The 14,347-nt window shown below is 45.2% G+C and overlaps 1 pseudogene; it reads left to right on the top strand.

Annotated features, from left to right (window-relative positions):
• Positions 1-13,192, top strand: part of LOC137332832 (interferon-inducible GTPase 5-like) — a 14,035-nt pseudogene extending 843 nt beyond the window's left edge.
• Positions 13,193-14,347: the final 1,155 nt, after the last annotated feature.

Here is a 14,347-nt window from a genome sequence, read left to right as displayed (position 1 = left end):
CAGTGCTCTTTAAGTGTGGTCTAACCAAGGTTCTATACAAGTTGAACACAACTTCCCTGCTTTTCAATTCTATCCCTGTAGAAATGAACCCCAGTGCTTTGTTTGCTTTTTATGACCTTATTAACTTACGTCGCTACTTTTAGTGAATTGTGTATTTGTACCGATAACTCCCTTTACTCCTCTACCCCATTTAGACTCTTATTTTCCAAAGAATATCTGGCCTCCTTATTCTTGCTACGAAAATGCACCTCCTCACACTTATCTATATAAAAATTCATTTGCCAATTACACACCCTTTCTGCAAGTTTATTAAAGTCCCAGCACCGATCCCTGTGGAACACCATTTCACACCATTTGCCAGTCTGAATAGTTGCCCTTAACCCCTGCTCTCTGTTTTCTGTTTTGTAGCCAGCTTGCTATTCATTCTGCTACCTGTCCCCTGTCTCCACCTGCTGACCTTAGTCCTGAGTCTTCTTTGCGGTACCTTGTCGAAGACATTTGAAAATCCAAATATATTACATCTACTACATTACCCTTTTCTTCTCTTTCTTTTACCTCTTCAAAGAACTCAATAAGATTGGTCAAGCATGACCTTCCCTTTTGAAATCGACACTGACTATTCTTTATCATATTTTTCTATCACATCTTTGAGTAAAGATTCCATTATCTTTCTGACCACCGACGTTAAGCTACCTGGTCTGCCCAGTGCCAGGGTTAAGAACATCTCCTCACGACTGGAGAAGAACTCAGAAGGGGAGAATCCAGTTGTCATGGTCCACGAGGAACCAAGGACACTGTTAGAACTAGGAATGAGGTTCTGCTGAGGGAGCTTGAGGAGCTAGGGTCGAAATTAATAAGCAGAACTTCAAAGGTAATAATCTCTGGATTACTACCTGAGCCACACACAAATTGTCACAGGGTCAAACAGATCAGATGGTTAAATGCGTGGCTGAAAGAGTGGTGTGGGGAGCAGGGGTTTCAATTCATGGGGCACTGGCACCAGTACTGGGGAAAGAGGGAGCTGCTCCGTTGGGACGGGCTCCACTTAAACCGGGCTGGGACCAGTGTCCTGGCGAATCAAATAACTAGGACGATAAATAGAGCTTTAAACTAGTAAGAAGCGGGGAGGGTTCAGGTACAGGTGAATTTATAAGTCTAAAGAGAAAAGTCAAGGCTGTGGAGCAGAGTAGCGATTTGGGTTAAAACAAGCAGAGTGTGTCAGGAAGGGATAGAGAGTTTAACAAAGATAATCGGGCATTAGTGACTGAGGTCACATCAGGGAAAAAGAGTAAAAAGTTAAAATTAAAGGCTCCATAATTGAATGCACAAAGCATTCGTAACAAGATAAATGAAATAATGGCACAAATAGAGATAAATGGGTTTGATTTAATAGCCTTAACTAAGACGTGGTTGCAGGGTGACCAAGGTTGGGAACTAAATATTCCAGGGTACTTGACTTTTAGAAAAGATCGGCAATATGGAAAAGGTGGGGGGGCGAAGCCCTGATAATAAAGGGGAAGATAAAGACAGTCGAGAGAAGGGATCTTAGCTCAGATAATCAGGATGTGGAACCAGTATGAGTGGAGCTAAGAAATTACAAGGGACAGAAAATACTGGTGGGAGGAGTTTACAGGGCCCTGAACAGCAGTTATACTGTTGGACAGAGTATGAATCAGGAAATTGGAGGAGTATGTAATAAGGATAATGCAATAATCATGAGGGACTTTAATGTTTGTATAGACTGGGCAAACCAAATTGGCAAAAGTAGTTTGCATAGAATGAATTTGAGATCGTTTTCTAGAACAAAATATTGAGGAACCAATTAGGGAACAGGATATTTCAGATCTAGCACTGTGTAATGAGACAGGGTTAATTAGTAATCTTATTGTTAAAGATCCTCGGGGAAAGAGTGATCATAATATGATCGAATTTCATGTTGATTTTGAGAGTGATGTTGTTAAGTCTGAAACTAGGGTCTTAAATTTAAACAAAGCCAATTACGTAGGTATGAGGGGTAAGTTGGCTAAGGTAGATTGGGAAATTAGATTAAAAGATATGATGGCAGATAAGCAATGGTGAACATTTAAATAAATATTTCTTAATTCTCAACGAATATACATTCCCTTGAGGAATAAAAAATTTATTGGAAAAGTGATCGAACCATGGCTAACTAGAGAAGATAAGGATAGTATTCCATTAAAAGAAGAGGCTTACAATGTTTCCAAAAGGAATAGTAAGCCTCAGGATTGGGAGAGTTTTAGAAACCAGCAAAGGATGACCAAGATGTTGATAAAGAGGGAGAAGATAGAATATGACAGTAAACTAGCAAGAAATATAAAAACAGATTGTAAGAGCTTCTACAAGTATATAAAAAGGAAGAGATTAGTCAGAGTAAACGTGGGTCCCTTAGAGGCAGGGACAGGAGAAATTTTAATGGGGAATAAGGAAATGGCAGAGAAGTTAAACAAATATTTTGTATCTGTTTTCACACGAAAAACACACCGGAAATATTGGGCAACCAAGGGTCGAATGAACATGCGAACCTACGAATTAAGAGCAGGAGTAGGCCATTCGGCCCCTCGAGCCTGCTCTGCCATTTGATAAGATCATGGTTGATCTGATTGTGACCTCAACCCTACTTTCCCATCTACCTACTGTAACCTTTGGCTCCCATGTTAATCAGGAATCTATCTAACTCAGCCATAAAAATATTCAATGACCCTGCCTCCATCGCTCTCTGGGGAAGGGAGTTCCACAGACTCACGACCCTCAGTGAAAAAATTTCTCCTCATCTCCGTCTTAAATGGGAGACCCCTTATTTTAAAACTATGGCCCCTAGTTCTAATCTCTCCCACAAGGGGAAACATCTCCTCAGCATCTACCCCTTCAAGTCCCCTCAGGATCTTATATGTTTCAATAAGATCACCTCTCATTCTTCTAAACTCCAATGTATACAGGCCCAACCTTTCCTCATAAGATAACCCCCTCATCCCAGGAATGTGTCTAGTGTACCTTCTCTGAACCGCCTCCAAAGCAATTATGTCCTTTCTTAAATAAGGATACCAAAACGGCACACAGTTTTCTAGACGTGGTCTCACCAATGCCCTGTACAACTGTAGCAAAACATCTCTACTTTTATATTCCATTCCCCTTGCAATAAATGTCAACATTCCATTTGCCTTCCTAATCACTTGCTGTACCTGCGTACTAACTTTTTGTGGATTCATGTACTTTTTCACCCAGATCCCTCTGTACCTCAGAGTTCTGCAATCTCTCTCCATTGTTTTTCTGTTCCTCCTGCCAAAGTGGACAAGTTCACATTTTCCCACATTATACTCCATCTGCCAATTTTTTGCCCACTCACTTAACCTATCTATATCCCTTTGCAGACTCCTTATTTCCTCTTCACAACTTACTTTCCTTCCTACCTTTGTGTCATCAGCAAATTTAGCAACCATACATTCGGTCCCTTCATCCAAGTCATTGATATAGATTGTAAATAGTTGAGGCCCCAGCACTGATCCCTGTGGCACTCCACTCATTACATCTTGCCAACCTGAAAATGACCCATTTATGCCTACTCTCTGTTTCCTGTTAGCTAACAAATCCTTTATCCATGCTAATATGTTACCCCCTACATCATGAGCTCTTATTTTTGTGTAGTAGCCTTTGATGTGGCACCTTGTCAAAAGCCTTCTGGAAATCCAAGTACACCACATCCACAGGATCCCCTTTATCCACGTCGCTTGTTACTTCCTCAAAGAACTCTAATAAATTAGCCAAACACGATTTCCCTTTCACAAAGCCGTGTTGAATCTGACTGATTGCATTGAGATTTTCCAAGTGCCCTGCTATAATCTCCTTAATAATAGATTCTAGCATTTTCCCTATGACAGATGTTAAGCTAACTGGCCTGTAGTTTCCTGCTTTCTGTCTCCCTCCTTTCTTGAATAGAGGAATTACATTCACTATTTTCCAATCTGATGGGACCCTTCCAGAATCGAGGGAATTTTGGAAAATTAATACCAATGCATCTACTATCTCCGCAGTCACTTCTTTTAAGGCCCGAGGATGAAGTCCGTCAGGACCTGGGCACTTGTCAGCTTTTAGTTCTAATAATTTTTTCCGAACCCTTTCCCTGGTGATTGTAAATGTTTTAAGTTCCTCCCTCCCTTTCACCTCTTCATTCACAATTATTTCTGGAATGATGAAAAATATCTGTTCAATTCATCCGCCATTTCCTTATTCTCCATTATTAATTCCCCAGACTCACTCTCTGGAGGACCAACACTCACTTTACTTACTCTTTTCCTTTTCAAATTCCTGTAGAAAGTCTGACTATCTGTTTTTATATTTCTAGCTAGCTTTCTCTCGTACTCTAATTTCTCCCTCCTTATTATTCTTTTCGTCATTCTTTGCTGTGTTTTATATTCTGTCCAATCTTCCGACCTGCCATGGGAGTGAGGAACTGAAGGCAATTAAGATTCGTAAAGAAAAAGTATTGGAGAAATTAATGGGACTAAAAGCTGACAAATCCCCTGTTCCTGATGGCCTGCATCCGAGCATTTTAAAAGATTAAGCAATATCAACATGGATATTATGAAAGGGAAATCGTGTTTGACAAATCTATTCGAGTTTTTCGAGGGTGTAACTTGCAGTGCAGATAAGAGCGAAGCAGTGGATGTAGTATATTTGGATTTTCAAAAGGCATTCGATTAGGTGCCACACAAGAGGTTGTTACACAAGTTAGGGCTGATGGGATTGGGGGTAATATATTAGCATGGATTAACGATTGGTTAACGGACAGAAAACAGAGAGTAGGAATAAACGGGTCATTTTCGGGTTGGCAGGTTGTAACTAGTGGGGTGCCGCAAGGATCAGTGCTTGGACCTCAGTTGTTTACAATATATATCAATGACTTAGATGAGTGGACTGAGAGTAATGTATCCAAGTTTTCTGACGATACAAAGCTAGGTGGGAAAGTAAGCTGTGAGGAGGATACAAAGAGACTGCAAAAGGATATCGACAGGTTAAATGAGAAGGTGGCAGATGGAGTATAATGTGGGGAAATGTGAAATTATTCACTTTGGTATGAAGAATAGAAAAACGGAATATTTTTTGAATGGTGAAAACTATTAAATGTTGGTGTTCAGAGGGATTTGGGTGTCCTTCTACACAAAACACAGAAATTTAGCATTCAGGTTCAGCAAGCAATTAGGAAGGCAAATGGTATGTTCACCTTTATTGCAAGGGGGTTGGAGTATTAGAGTAAGGAGGTCTTTCTGCAATTCTATCGGGCTCTGGTGAGACCACACCTGGAGTACTGTGTGCATTTTGGTCTCCTTACCTAAGGAAAGACATACTCGCCTTAGAGAGGCTGCAAAAAAGGTTCACTAGATTGATTCCTGGAATGAGAGAGTTGTCCTATGAGGAGAGATTGAGTGGAATGGGCCTTTATTCTCTGGAGTTTAGAAGAATGAGAGGTGATCTCAATCAAGCATATAAAATTCATAGAGTTCTTGACCGGGTAGATGCTGTGAGGCTGTTTCCCCTGGCTGGAGAGTCTAGAACTAGAGGTCATAGTCTCAGGATAGGGGGTCGGCCATTTAGGACCAAGATGAGGAAAAATTTCTTCACTCAGAGGGTTGTTAATCTTTGAAATTCTCTACTCCCAGAGGGCTGTGGATGCTCAGTCATTGAGTATATTCAAGACTGAGATCAATAGATTTTTGGACACTAAGGGAATCAAGGGTTATGGAGATAGGTCCGGAAAGTGGAGTTGAGGTAGAAGATTAGCCATGATCTTATTGAATGGCGGAGCAAGCTCGAGGGGCCGTATGGCCTACTCCTGCTCCTATTTCTTACGTTCTTATAGTTCCCTGGACTTGTACTATCTCCCTTTTTAAATATAGGAATCACATTAGCTGTCCACCAGTCCTCTGGCACTATTCAATTGTCTAATGAATTTTTATATTTGTAATGGTGCCTTTTCTATCTCTTCTCTAATTTCTATTAATATCACGGATACAATCCATCCGGACCAGGGGTTTCATCCTCTCTAAGTTTGATTAGTTTATCAATTATCTGCCCTCTTTCTATCTTAAATGTCATTATATCTTTTTTGATCTCTTCCTCTAAAGTCATGTCCACCGTGTTAGTCTCCCTGGTAAATACTGAAGCAAAGTAGCTATTCAATATTTCTGCTGTTTCTCTGTCATTACCTGTGAGTTTACCTTAGTGGCCTGTCTTGATTTTTCTTTTGTTATTTATGCATCTGTACAAAACATTAAAATTTCTTTTATATTCCTTGATAATTTAATGTTGTAGTTTCTCTTTGCCTTCCTAATTGTTTTTTTGAATTCTATTCTAACCTCTGCATATCCCCTTTTGCCATCCTCTCCTTTATTGTCTCTGTATTTAGAGAATGCCTTTTTCTTTAGTTTCAATTTTACCCTTATCTCTTTATCAATCCATGTGTTTCATTATTGGCTCGTTTGTTCTTGTTTTTTAATGGAATATATTTCTTCTAAACTCTCTTGATCACTTTTTAAAATACTGCTTTTCTGTCTCTTGGCCTGTCAACATTTTTTTGTAATAGTCTGAGATGGGACACAGAGCGGGTGTGGGGTACAAGATGTAATCATCAGATATTGGACCTTCTGGAAAATAACCCTTGAAATCTGCAGCATTTTACAAGGTGAGGACTGAAACAGATTAATATTAATGGGCTGGATTTTGCTCTGAGCGGCAAACGATCAGCGCCCGCCACTCATTAGATTTCCACCTGCCCCGGAGGCTTTTCATGGGCTTTCGCACAGCAAATTCCTCTAATTGGGCCCTCAATCCATGGCATCCCCCTCTCTCCGGCCCCCCTCTCTCTGGGTCCCCTCTCTCCGTGCCCCCTCTCTCCGGGCCCGCTCTCTCCGGGCCCCCTCTCTCCCCGGCCCCCTCTCTCCGGGCCCCCTCTCCCCGGGCTCCCTCTCTCCCCGGGCTCCCTCTCTCCCCGGGCTCCCTCTCTCCGGCCCTGCTCTCTCCGGGCCCCCTCTCTCCGGGCCCCCTCTCTCCGGGCCCCCTCTCCCCGGGCTCCCTCTCTCCCCGGGCTCCCTCTCTCCCCGGGCTCCCTCTCTCCGGCCCTGCTCTCTCCAGTCCCCCTCTCTCCGGCCTCGCTCTCTCCGGGCCCCCTCTCTCCAGCCCCGCTCTCTCCGGACCCCCTCTCTTCGGTCTTTCTCTCTCCAGCCCCGCTCTCTCCGGGCCCCCTCTCTCCGGGCTCCCTCTCTCCCCGGGCTCCCTCTCTCCCCGGGCTCCCTCTCTCCGGCCCTGCTCTCTCCGGACCCCCTCTCTTCGGTCTTTCTCTCTCCGGGCCCCCTCTCTCCGGGCCCCCTCTCTCCGGGCCCCCTCTCCCCGGGCTCCCTCTCTCCCCGGGCTCCCTCTCTCCCCGGGCTCCCTCTCTCCCCGGGCTCCCTCTCTCCGGCCCCGCTCTCTCCAGTCCCCCTCTCTCCGGCCTCGCTCTCTCTGGGCCCCCTCTCTCCGGCCCCGCTCTCTCCAGTCCCCCTCTCTCCGGCCTCGCTCTCTCCGGGCCCCCTCTCTCCGGCCTCGCTCTCTCCGGGCCCCCTCTCTTCGGTCTCTCTCTCTCCGGCCCTGCTCTCTCTGGGCTCCCTCTCTCCGAGCCCCCTCTCTCCGAGCCCCCTCTCTCCAGGCCCCTCACTCCGGGCCCTCTCTCTCCGAGCCCCCTCTCTCCGAGACCCCTCTCTCCGGGCCCCCTCTCTCCGGGCCCCCTCTCTCCGAGCCCCCTCTCTCCGAGACCCCTCTCTCCGGGCCCTCTCTCTCCGAGCCCCCTCTCTCCGAGACCCCTCTCTCCGGGCCCCCTCTCTCCGGGCCCCCTCTCTCCGAGCCCCCTCTCTCTAGGCTCCCTTTCTCTCACCCCGCTCTCTCCGGGACCCTCACTCCGGGCTCCCTCTCTCCGAGCCCGCTCTCTCCGGGCCCCCTCTCTCTCCGAGCCCCATCTCTCCAGGCTCCCTCTCTCTCCAGGCTCCCCCTCTCTCCGGGCTCCCCCTCTCTCCGGGCTCCCTCTCTCCGAGCTCGCTCTCTCCAGGCTCCCTCTCTCTCCAGGCTCCCCCTCTCTCCGGGCTCCCCCTCTCTCCGGGCTCCCTCTCACCGAGCTCGCTCTCTCCGGGCTCCCACTTTATCCGGGCTCCCCCTTTCTCTGGGCTCCCCCTTTCTCTGGGCTCCCTCTCTCCGGCCCCCTCTCTCTGATCCCCCTCCCTCTCCCTGGCCCACCCCAGCCCCTCCCCTTCTCATTGCCCCCCCCCACCCCCTCATCTTTTCCACCCTTCTCCCTGGCCCCCCCTCTCCCCTCAAATCTCCCCGGCGCTCCCCTCAATCTGGGCCCCAATGAGCCCTTTAAATAGGGTCCTTTTAGCACCACGAGTTGCTGAGCGAGTTTATCACGAGGTGAGTCAGGCACTGGGTAGCCTAATATCACAAAAGGTCCTCCAACAAGCGTAGGACCCTTATTTAAATATGATAATGAGGTTTTTAAATGATTCTGGCGCTCCCTGGACGCCTACAGCGGACCTCGATCCAATCAAATTGAGGAACCAGAACCCCTGTGCTGGGTGGAGATTTCTCCGTGGTTTTGATTTGGAGACTTTTAAACATGGGAATGGGTTTCTGAGTTTGTCAGATACTCAACTGATGAAAAATATCATTAGATTTGACGGAGGAAGATAAGAAGAAGGGAGGGAATCTGGAGAGATCCGATGGCATCAGATGTGGATTGTCCAAACCCACCATTCTCCATTGAACCATATCTGATGGCCCAGACACTGCTATCTGACAGTGAGGGAGGTGAACTGGCTCCATGGGCTCAGGTTCAGTAGAGAGGAGGCAGAGAAGCTGTGACATTTACCACGGGGAGCCCTGCAACCAACCTCTGCCAATGGATGGTAGAGTCCGTGGCAGTCATGGTCACCATCACTCTCAATGTTTATATCTCTTCCTCCTTCCAGGCAACATGAGGATCACCTGTTGTATCAGGCAAACTGCTGCCCACTGGTGGGTCAAACAGGTGACCAATGCTTTATTCAGCAGGGTCCACATCTCCATCTCATTTCCTGCTGAACAACACAGCAAAGCTGCCCAATTTCACCACACTGCTGGATCTCCCAAAGTAAGTGGCCAACCCGGCCCCTCGGCATAAACCAATGGCCTACACGAATGGAAAGGCCTTCCATTTTAGCAATGTGCAGCTGGTCACGGCCCACAATGCCATACAATGCAGGTCATTACCCACTTCCCATGCAGCAGTCACTTTAAGACAATCACCTGGGCCAGGCTTGTTCAAAGAAAGAAAGAACTTGCATTTATGTAGCACCTTTCATGACCTCAGGATGTCCCAAAGTGTTTTACAGCCAATGAAGTATTTTTGAAATGCAGTCACTGTTGTAATGTGGGAAACATGGCAGCCAATCTGCAGACAGGAAGATCCCACAAACAGCAATGTGATAATGAGCAGATAATCTGTTTTAGTGAAGTTGGTTGAGGGGTAAATGTTTGTTAAGACATTGGGGAGAACTCCCCTGCTCTTCTTCCAAATAATGCCATGGGACTTTCGACATACACCTGAGAGGTCAGATGGGGCCTCAGTTTAACGTCTCATCTGAAAGACGGCACCTCCGACAGTGCAGCACTCCCACAGCACAACACTGGAGTGTCAGCCTGGATGGATTATGTGCTCAAGTCTCTGGAGTGGGACTTGAACACATGACCTTCTGACTCAGAGGCGAGAGTGATACCCACTGAGCCATGGCTAACACCGTAAAGGTAAAGGTAGCCTGGAAAGATGGCTCCTAAGAGACTGAGGCTACCTTTGCCAGCCATGTTATCTGGTATCCTTGCAGCAGCCATGGACAGAAGCAAAGCACTGATACAGTGAGGCCCACGCAGTCAGAAGCCTCATTGTAGAACAGAACCATTGGCAGCTCAAGGCAGTGCTTCACATTCCTTGACAAAATAGGGGGCACCTTACAGTCGTTATCAGAAAGGTAACTTGGAGCCTTGGAGAGGGTGCAGAGGAGATTTACCTGAATGGTGCCTGGGATGAGGGACTTCAGTTATGTGGATAGACTGGAGAAGCTGGGATTGTTCTCCTTGGAGCAGAGAAGGTTAAGGGGAGATTAAATAGAGGTGTTCAAAATTATGAAGGGTTTTGATACAGTAGATGGGGAGAAACTGTTTCCACTGGCAGGAAGGTCGGTAACCAGAGGACACAGGTTTAAGATAATTGGCAAAAAAAAACAGAGGGGAGATGAAGGAATTTATTTTAATTTATTATGACCTGCAATGCGCTGCCTGAAAGGGTGGTGGAATCAGATTCAATGGTCATTTTCAAAAGGAGATTGGATAAATACTTGAAAAGAAAAAAAGCAGGGCTATGGGGAAAGAGCGGGGAGTGGGACTAATTGGATAGCTCTTTCAAAGAGTCGGCACAGGCACGATGGGCCGAATGGCCTCCTTCTGTGCTGTATGAATCCATGAATGGTGAACTTATTATGGATCTTTCTCTTTATCATCATCATACAAACCTCCTCTGTAACAGCCAAAAGACTGTTGACTTTTATTTATATTACAAATTGTTTCAATTATATTTGAGAAAAAAGAAATTGCCTGCACTGCTGCTAAGAAATGAATGTACAACTCACATAACAGAGGGACAGCACTGCCCATCGACAGTGCTCATTCCAGTATATCAATGTACAACTCACGTAACAGAGGGACAGCACTGCCCATCTACAGCTCTCATTCCAGTATATCAATGTACAACTCACGTAACAGAGGGACAGCACTGCCCATCTACAGCACTCATTCCAGTATATCAATGTTTTATTTCATTAATCTTCATACAACTTTTCACTTCACTCCCCATTCTATCTGTATTAAGAGTTGTGGACCTGTTAGCTGTTAATTCTTTAATTTCAGTGCATGTGAACTGGCAGTGAGTTGTGTCCAGGAATGGGCCACGGGCTGCCGGGAGAGAGGGTCTCCCCTAAAATCACTGCTGCTCCTGTCAGTGTTCTGCTACAACCTTGAAATCTTTCGCTCCAATCACACAATCGCCTCTCAGACACGACTGTGAGCAATGATTTCAGTTAGTATAATTATCCAATGCTGAGTTGGGTTTTATCGTGACTGGCCTTTAACAAGTATTTAATACTCTTAACACTCTTTTTCTGGTGGTCTAACATTAGGCAGCAGTTTAACGTGGGAGCAAGAGTGAGTAGCAGTAAAAATGGAAGTCCAACCATGTTTTCTGCCAGCCTTGTTCAATGACTCACTCAATTTACTTTGTTGTTAAACTTTACCCACATTCAGTAACATGGGACCAGATCACATCCTCCGAAAGAGCTGAAACTTCTCAATCATTCCTGAACTCATGTGTAACATTTGTGTATTGATGCTATTTTCAGAGATCAAATGGCCCAGTCCACACTCTCCAAGTTCTTCACTGCTGAGGAGAGCAGGAACCTGCAATCTGAGTATAGCACTGGTGAATTGGAAGCAGTGATTCTTCAGATAAAGAGTAAGTTCGACAATTTAGACAACATGCAGCTTAACATTGCAGTGGTGGGTGATGCGGGCTCAGGGAAATCCACCTTCATCAACACTGTGAGAGGTCTTCACAGCGAAGATCAGGGAGCTGCTCCAACTGGGAATGAAGAAACCCGGATGGAGCCAATCAGGTATCCCTATCGAGCTCTGCCCAATGTTCAACTCTGGGATCTTCCAGGAACAAATTCCTTCGGTTTTGAAATCAATAATTAAAGATGGTGAGGTTTGAAAGCTATGACTTTTTCATCATTGTGTCCCAGTCACGATTCAGAGAGAACGATGCAGAGCTTGCCAAAAAGATTTAAGAACAGGGCAAAGAGTTCTGCTATGTCCGGTCCAAAATAGACAATGATGTCCATGCACTGAAGATGCAAGGTGCCGACTTTAGTGAAGGGCTGAGGACAATCCGCATGGACTGTGTCAGCAACTTCCAAAGTGTTGGAGTTACACCACCAGCCATTTTTCTGATCTCAAGTTTTGACCTGGACAATTATGAATTTCCTAAATTAAAGTCCACTCTCGCCAATGATCTCCTGAGAATAAAATCAACTGCTTTCTCGCTCTCACTCCCAAAGATTATGTTGGAAATTACAGAACCCAAAATGCGAATGTTGAAGAAGAGAGTCTGTCTGTTGGCCGTGCTCGCTGGAGCAGTGGGTGCAGTGCCAGTGCCAGGGTTGTCTTTCATTACTGGCATTGGGTTGACAGTTTCTGGGCTGATATACCTCCAGAAACAGGTGGGACTCAATGACAAGTCTCTGCAAAGCCTGGCAAGCAAAGTTGGTAAGCCCACTTCAGTTCTGAAAACTGAAATGAGTCGTCGATTGCCAAGTAAGATCCCACCAGCATTTACCAAGGTACTGTTAGGTATCACCGTCATCACCTGCTTGATAGCTGGGATCAAACACAGCTTCAGTCCGGTGACCCTCTCTATCTTTGGGACAGTGTCGTCCTTTGCTTTGACCTACAAGTTACTGAAGGATTCACTGAAAGACCATTTGGAAGCTCTACTGCAGGTGGTGAGGAGTGCACTTAGAATAGATTGACATGATCTCCTGTACGTCACACCTATCAACATTACTCCTCCGTGCGTAGAGACTGTAGTGCTGTTTGATCTGGAATGTTCCACAGATTAACCTGTATTAGGGCAGGGACGTCAAACTGATTTTCGACTGAGGGCCTGATCTGATATTTGGCACTTGGTGTGGGCCACATTTAGCAAAAATTATTAAAATAGAAATAAATGAAGCTAAACTATATTGGTACTTATTTACATTTAGATTTTATTTATTGCTACTGCTGCTCCCAATACCTGGCATCTCTTAGCTTGAATCATTGCATCAACATTTGGAGCAAATGACTGGGCTGAGGCCTGTCCAGGATAAAAACATGAGGATCACCTGTCACTACAGAACTTTGTGCCACAACCACTAACCCTGGAAGTGAATTCCGCAATTCCACAGCCTCACAACTCTCTGTGTAAAGAAGTTTCTCTTGATCATTGTTCTAAATCACTAATGTTTAATCTTGTATCTTTGGTACCTCGCCTTTGACCCCTTGTCAGTGGATTTTCCCCGTTACTGTCACAGCTATGCGTTGTTAATCCTTCAACAATTACTTTCGCTTAATTCTAGCCCGAGTGGTTATAAAATAGTAAGTTTAATAGACTGACTTTCAACAGAGTTGCATTACAGCTGTCTCCAACATTACATTCAACAGTATTATAGTTTAATACAACTGTCTACAGATTACATTTAATGACAAGCAATCAATACAACCTGATCTATCCAAAGAACCCAAGTTGATCAGACTTAGCCTTCGTGGCTTCCTGTGGCAATGAACTTCTGACCAACCCTCTTGAGAGCTCTAACCTTTGGGAGGGAGCATGCCCTATCTTTGTACTATTCGGCTGCATTGGTCTGCATGACAGCACCTCTGGTCTTATCTCCTGTTTGTTAACCATCCTACTGTGCTGACTCTCCAAAAATCACCAAGGATTGTTTAATGTCTCAGTGTTTACATAGCCTTTCACTATTGTCAGGTCTTAGTATGTTTATACTAGATTAGGACACGATGTCTCTTGAATCTTACTGTTTTTCACTATTCTAATGCTTCAGCACTCTTTCAATGACCTCTTGGGTTTCTGTTCGTTATTTTCCTCAGAGGGATGAGGACCTTTGCCCTCCTATGTACAGCCGCCATCTTGCTAATAATCTCGACACGATGCGAACCAATATTTTCTATGCTTGTTTTAAACCATGTTCTTACATCTCCCTCCTCTTGAATCTGAGTGAAACCACTCTGGTTCAATATTCACTTTATCCCCCAACTATCTCCTTGTCTTGCCTCAGATCCTCTTGAGTTTACAGAGCACAACATAAACAAATCTATATTGCTTTCAAGTTTCATTTGGTTAATATTACGCATTCCACCTACAATGTATCAGGTTATCAAAAAAACTCTGTTCTGCCCTCATCCTGTTTAGTTCCCTCTACTCCATACTTGAGCGAGTCCTTCTCCCTGGCTCCTCGTTTACAATTCAACTTGGTGAGGGTTCGTTTAAGCAACCTGTACATGATAATTACCAACAACAGTACACAACATTGTAAAATAATTAACAGGAGCACAATAATTCTCATCCACGCGTGTATTGATATATTATTCCCGTTCTCCCACCATGATTTCCTTCCGAACCCCTCAATTTCTTCTTCCACATTCTGAATTTCCTGATGGAGCCGAT

The sequence above is a fragment of the Heptranchias perlo genome, chromosome 15 (assembly GCF_035084215.1).
Source record: "Heptranchias perlo isolate sHepPer1 chromosome 15, sHepPer1.hap1, whole genome shotgun sequence".
Classification (NCBI taxonomy): domain Eukaryota; kingdom Metazoa; phylum Chordata; class Chondrichthyes; order Hexanchiformes; family Hexanchidae; genus Heptranchias; species Heptranchias perlo.
Note: the sequence above shows the minus strand (reverse complement) of the source record. Positions and strands in the feature narration are given on the sequence as shown.